Raw genomic sequence first — 6,221 nt, 5'->3', positions numbered from 1 at the left:
GGAAGCCCAGTGCCTATCTTCTGGAAAGTGCGCAGTTCATGTCAGTGAAGGAGAGCGTGGTGGTATGCACGAACAAGAAGAGGGTTACATGAGTAAGTGGAAGATGTGTGTTTATTTTTCCCATGTGAGGAAACCTTAACATATATAATTTTGGTAGAGACACAGCATAATATATTGACAGCTTGCACTTTGGAGTAAGCTTTCTTTCCTAAAAATGTAATAGCTGCCACCAAGTTTGGAGAACTTTGTGTAAAAGCTACTTTGCTCTCTACACGTAATGGTGCTTTTTCTTAGCACAGCTTTCTCGGTATAAAATGGTCGACACTACTTGACTGAATTGGAACATGAACTAAATGAAATGCATGTTGAGCATCTGGCACCACGTCCTGTGTATGAAACGACAGTTCCTTGGAGAACACAGCCCGGGATCTACATTGATCCCGGGGTCAGAGAACTTGTTTCTATTTGTGAGCTTCCCACTTACTTGCTCTCAGTTAACCACTCTTTTATTTTTTACTTTAGGGCAATACTCCATCATTTTCTACCCATAATATTATCTGTCACATATTAGCTTCCATAGATAACGTGATAGGATAATACCAAGTTGCTTTTAGCTCTAATTTAGAGGCTTAAATCCATCATCACGGCATTTGGGAAACGTTTAATGTAGTTTTTCGTGAACCTTAATAGTTGCAAGGGTTTCCCTGGTAGCTCAGATGGTAATGAATCTGCCTGCAATGTGGGAGACTCAGGTTCGATTCCTGGGTTGGGAAGATCCCCTGGATCTGGCAACCCACTCCAGTATCCTTGCCTGGAGAATCCCATAGACAGAGGAGCCTGGCGGGCTACAGTCCACGGGGTCACAAAGAGTTGACATGACTGAGCAACTCACACACACAACAGCGGCAAGAAGGGCAAAAATGAAAACGCTAACTTTTTACAAATGAGATTTTAGTGCAATTTCCAAAATAAGCTGTAACTGTGTAAACATGACTTTCAAAAATCTGCAAGCACGTCTTTCCTTATCTCTTACTTGACAATTTAATGACCCGGTTCAAGAGTCTGAGAATGACTAATCTGAAGGAATCTGCCACCAGGCCTGCCGGGGGCACTTGTGTTTCTGTCAATGGACTTCGCTTTCATATGTAATCAGTTGGTTCAGATGGACAGACGGTTGTGGGGTTTTGACCTTTGTTTCTTTGGGGAGAAGTATTGTGTTTTGGGAAAGCCGCCCAAGGAAGTCACCTTCGCACTTTCTAGAACCACAGTGAGACTCCATCCTCCACTCTGAACACATGAAAAGGCGACCAGGTAATAAAACCCCAACCCCATCTTGCTGTGATTTGGCATGCAGCAGGAGTCGAGGGGACTTACGTAATCGTCAGCGACTTCTCCATTAAAGAGGAGTCAGTTACCCTTGTTGGGAACAATGGGGTGAATCGTGAACATGCCCCATGGTAAGACCAGAAACACAAAGCTCTCAAGTTTATTAGAAGGGGTCCGAACACCGAGAGCAATAAGAATTCTGAAGTCTCCACTTCTCCATTGGATCCTCATTTCCAAACTGAAGATGAAGTAAGATGGAACGAGTTTTTCCCCCTCAAGCTTGATAGCAAGGCAAAGAGATGTCATCAATTTAACAACTGGAGTGCAATTGCGCACATGTTCATTGACTTGGGGAAAAATAATTCAACAAATGTCCTCTACCTTCCAAAAATCTCCTCTTTGGGGAACAGGCTGTAGGTCAAGTGAGAGAGATGAAGGAGGCCACACTATCCTTGGCAAGATTTGAACAAGAGGAGATACTTTGGGAAAATAGCAGCTTCCACGCCCTGTCTCTTGAACACTCACTCTTGAAGCCTTGAGCCCATATTAGCCACGTGTGGAGGTCATTCACCGTAAAGGGCAGCAGATTTTTCCATAAAGGGCGAAGTGGTTACTGTTTTTCAGGATATACAGTTGCACAGAGTAGATAACATTTAAACAAGTGTGTGCTGCCATGTGAACGAAGCTTTATTTATGGCTACAAATTTGAATCTCATATAACTTTCAGACTTCATGGAGCTTTATTCTTCTTCAGATTTTTTAAAAACATTGATACATTTTAAAACTTTGCTTGGCTCCTGGGCATCCTTAGTTCATGATACAACAGGCTGCAAGATTGCACTGGAGAGAAAAAGATGCTCACCCATCCCTCATCTGCTCCAGTCCTTGACGTGTGTGTTATCCCAGATGAGGCCCCAGTTATCCGGGCAAGATGAGTCATCTGGCTGTGCTCTTGCCAAATTCTTGGTTCCTAGAGCATGAGATATGATAATAATAAATCATTTTAAGCCCTAATTTTGGGAATCATTGCTTAAGCAGCAGTAGATAACCGGGATGACTCATAACAAAGACAGCAATGAAAAGTGACATTGAATATTTCTGAAAACTTGGAGAGTATCTCACTAGCCTGTCCTTCACAGATACTCCTTTCCTTTGGGCCCTATGAGTCAACAATTTTGATTGTATTGATCAAAGTAAGTAGTCTTCTTGGTGCGGTAGATACAACTCTATTATCGAAACAAGCAGTTTCCATTTAAACATCACACTGAAAGCTATGCAGGGGCTTCCCTGGTGGCTCAGGGGTAAAGAGTCTGCCTGCCAATGCAGGAGACACGGGTTCGACCCCTGAGCCGGGAAGATCTCACATGCCATAGAGCAACTAAGCCCAAGTGCCCCAAGTACCAAGCCTGTGCCCTAGAGCCCAGACACCGCAACTGTTGAGCCCACGCGCCCGAGAGCCGTGCTCCACAGGAGAAGCCAGTGCAATACGTCCACACGCTGCAACTAGAGAGGAGGCCCTGTTCGCCACAACTAGGAACAAAGCCCATGCACAAAGGAAGACCCAGAAAAGCCAAACAGCATTCCTGAGTGTTCCTTCTATCTTCTGTTAGCCCCCAGGTTACCTCTTTGCCTTAATTAAAGTCCAATAACATGGGAAAAGCCTTTCTGGCAGTGGAATATTCATTTATTTACCCTTTGAGCAATACTTTCAGAATTACATCAAGGATATTCCAGGCATCGGTGACAGGCCATAAGACCACAAAAACAGGTAGGCACAAAGTCTACCGCCACCAGCGGCTCACCGTCTAGTAGTAAAAACAGACAAAATAACAAAAAATTCAAATGGAGTATGAGTACAGGGAAACAAGACGGCGGCCTGAAGGAGGAAGTGATAACCGTGCCTGAGTTGACGGCAGAAGGTGCCCTGAGCAGAGAGGGAGCTGGGCGGGGGAGCGGCGGTAGGAACACCCGCCCTGTCCCCAGTTCTCAGCAAAGCTCCTTGTTTGAAGACCTGCAGAGATTTCCAGGTCACAGAGCCACTGTGTGCCAGGGGAGGGGTTTGGAGTTCAGTTACCTCCTCGGGTAATAAAGGGTCCTGGATATGACACCAGTGGTTTGGAGTTCAGCCCGTGGGCAGTGAAAGATCCTCAGGGCCTTCTGACATTTCCTTTTGGTTAACTGGTCTGTCAATACTTAGGCTGGGGGATAAGCCTCATGTCACCAGGATGAGAGCCTGAACCAAGACAAGGCCGCCAGGCTGAGGGTGGGAACCAACAGCCAAAGCTTCTCAGGATGCTTCCTCAATGCATCAGAGACTGTCAACAGGAGGGGGTGACATGGAATATTCCCAGGCTACTCCCAGGCTTATACCAGCCAGATGAGCAGGCCATCGGGCACATGTGGGTAACTGAAACCCTCTCCCCACGGGCCTTCAATCCCAGCTTCTGTTTTGTCTTATACATGCTTCCTTTTTCCTTCCTCTCTGCTACCAACTCATTTCCATTTTCCCTCAAGAACGTACAGTTTGGTAACTTCCCTTTTTTATTGTTTGCTTTGTATGTTCTTCATGTCATCGCCTCCCTAACAAGCCTTTGGCTGATTTATGCTCTCTCTCTCCTTTCTCTTATTTCTTGGTCTTTCCTTTACTGTTTCTTCCTCCAAGCCGGTGGAACATGTCCAGGGCCATGACATCCCCGGACCACCGACGGAGGGTCTGAGTATGTTCGCTGCAGAAGGTCCCTGGGAAGGCCGGGTGAGCAAGGGCGGCTCCCCACCGCCTGAGCACTTGCAGGGCAGGTCTCTCCGCACCGCGTCCACGTGGCCCCCGCAGCACATGGCGTAGGAAGTGGCATTTTGGTCTAGAAGATGAGAAACAGCTAAAGGAGGGCTCAAGTGCAGCTCCCCACAGCCTCCTTGCTGCCTCTGATGTGGGCGGAAGTGAGCTCAGCCTGCCCTGCTCCCTGCTTCCCCTCCCCCTCCCCTCCCCCTCCCCTCCCCCTCCCCTCCCCCTCCCCTCCCCCTCCCTTCCCCCTCCCCTCCCCCTCCCTTCCCCCCTCCCTTCTCCCCTCCCCCTCCCCTCCCCCCTTCCTCCTCCCCCTCCCCCTCCCTTCCCCCCCTCCTCCCCCCCCCCCCCCCCCCCCCCCCCCCGCCTTCCCGCCTCGGTGGCGGTGCAGCTGCAAAGCATGTTCTGTGAACACTGGGGCCACAGAGCCGTGACGACTTTGCCGCTGAGTTAGAAGCAGACAGAAGCGGAGGCCCGGGGGCCGTGAACAATGGGAAGGTGGCCCTGGGTCTCCCTGCAGGGGGCCTTGCCCACCCAGCTCAGAGCTCCTTGGAGCAGCCCCTCCAGGCCCTGCGAGCACCTCCCCTGCGATGAAGAGCGGGTTCCCTGTCCACAGGGCCGCCCGAAGCCGGCCTCTCTGGCTGCCTGGACCCGGAGGAGCGGGCGGGCCGCTGGCCCTGCCCACGTGGGGATGCGCTCCAGTGGCGCGTGGAGGGGAGCGGGCTGGGCAGACCCCCCAGGCAGGCCCCTGACACACCCCTGGGACTCACACCCATCCCTGCCCTTAGCTGACACACACAGCCTACCTCTGGAGGGGATCCTTCCTCATTTAAATATGCTATGCTTTGAGGGCTCCTCGAGTGGACTGAAATGTCTGCTACGCCTAGAAACGTGCAAGGGAGGAGAGAGCTGCTCACCTGGTACCATGGCGCCCAGTGTCCCCTCCATGAAAAGTGATGGCCACAAAGAAAGAAGGGGCTGGGAGATTGAACAGATCAATGCCAGTGGCAAAATGCCTTACTGCCTAAAGCATATGACGAAGGAGAGTATATATTCTAATCCTAGTCACCTGATTAAAGACTGCTGAAGGAACCCAATTCATTCTGTAGGGTTTATTCTCCTGATGCCCACAGTTTCCAATGAATAAGATCCAAATCAATAAGCCAGCTTTTCTTCAACGACGTTTACACTGACTTTCGTGTTTTTGAAATACAGGAACCAGGTCCATATTGTACTGTGTTTGAATACAGCGATGCTCTGCCTTATGGTCTGGGGTAGTGCTTTAAAGGATGTACATGAATCTTGGGTTTCTGAATAAAGAGGTGACTCCCACAAACAGTCTGGGGTTCTGTACCAATGGTAGAAACAGCTGAAGCTCACAAACATTGACACACTGTAGATACGAGATGTCCACAACAAATTGAATGCAAAGGAGAAGGTGCCAATCGATACACAGTTGTCTGTCCATTTGTAATTAAATGAGAATTTTTTTTCTAAACAGTTGTCTCTCCATTTGCAATTAAAAGGGAAATTTTTTTTTTTTTTTTGCTACTAGCTTTTGAAAACTGACTTTTAGAAAAAGTCAGTTCTCAATATTAAATGATATTCAGGATTGTATAGTCATTTTGCTAGGTATGTGGTAGTGGTACCTGATGATACAAATGTGAGTGCAGGAGAATACTAATAATTTTCATACATCCTGGCTGAAGTCTTTAATAGCAAAGTGTCATGTTGTTTTTATAATGCTTCCAAATAAAACATCAAAGAGATTAAACTGAGAGATTGATAGATAACAGACAAAGAAAATACAGACAAATGTTAAAACTTGATGGGTCTAGGTGTAGTATGCGAGTGATCACCATATAAGTATTTTATTTAATTTGGATAATACAAACTTGAAAAAGAATATATGTAACAAACATGCAAATTTACCTTCCAGTTAACAGTATCTAATCATAGCTCTTTGATACTCACCATCTAAAATATCTTCATTCAGTATCATATTACATCTAACCTGCCTCTTGAGAAATCTGTATGCAGATCAGGAAGCAACAGTTAGAACTGGACATGGAACAACAGACTGGTTCCAAATAGGAAAAGGAGTACGTCAAGG

Source organism: Capricornis sumatraensis, chromosome 14 (genome assembly GCF_032405125.1).
Source record: "Capricornis sumatraensis isolate serow.1 chromosome 14, serow.2, whole genome shotgun sequence".
NCBI classification, from domain to species: domain Eukaryota; kingdom Metazoa; phylum Chordata; class Mammalia; order Artiodactyla; family Bovidae; genus Capricornis; species Capricornis sumatraensis.
The sequence above is the reverse complement of the archived record's forward strand: the minus strand, read 5'-3'. Positions refer to the sequence as shown.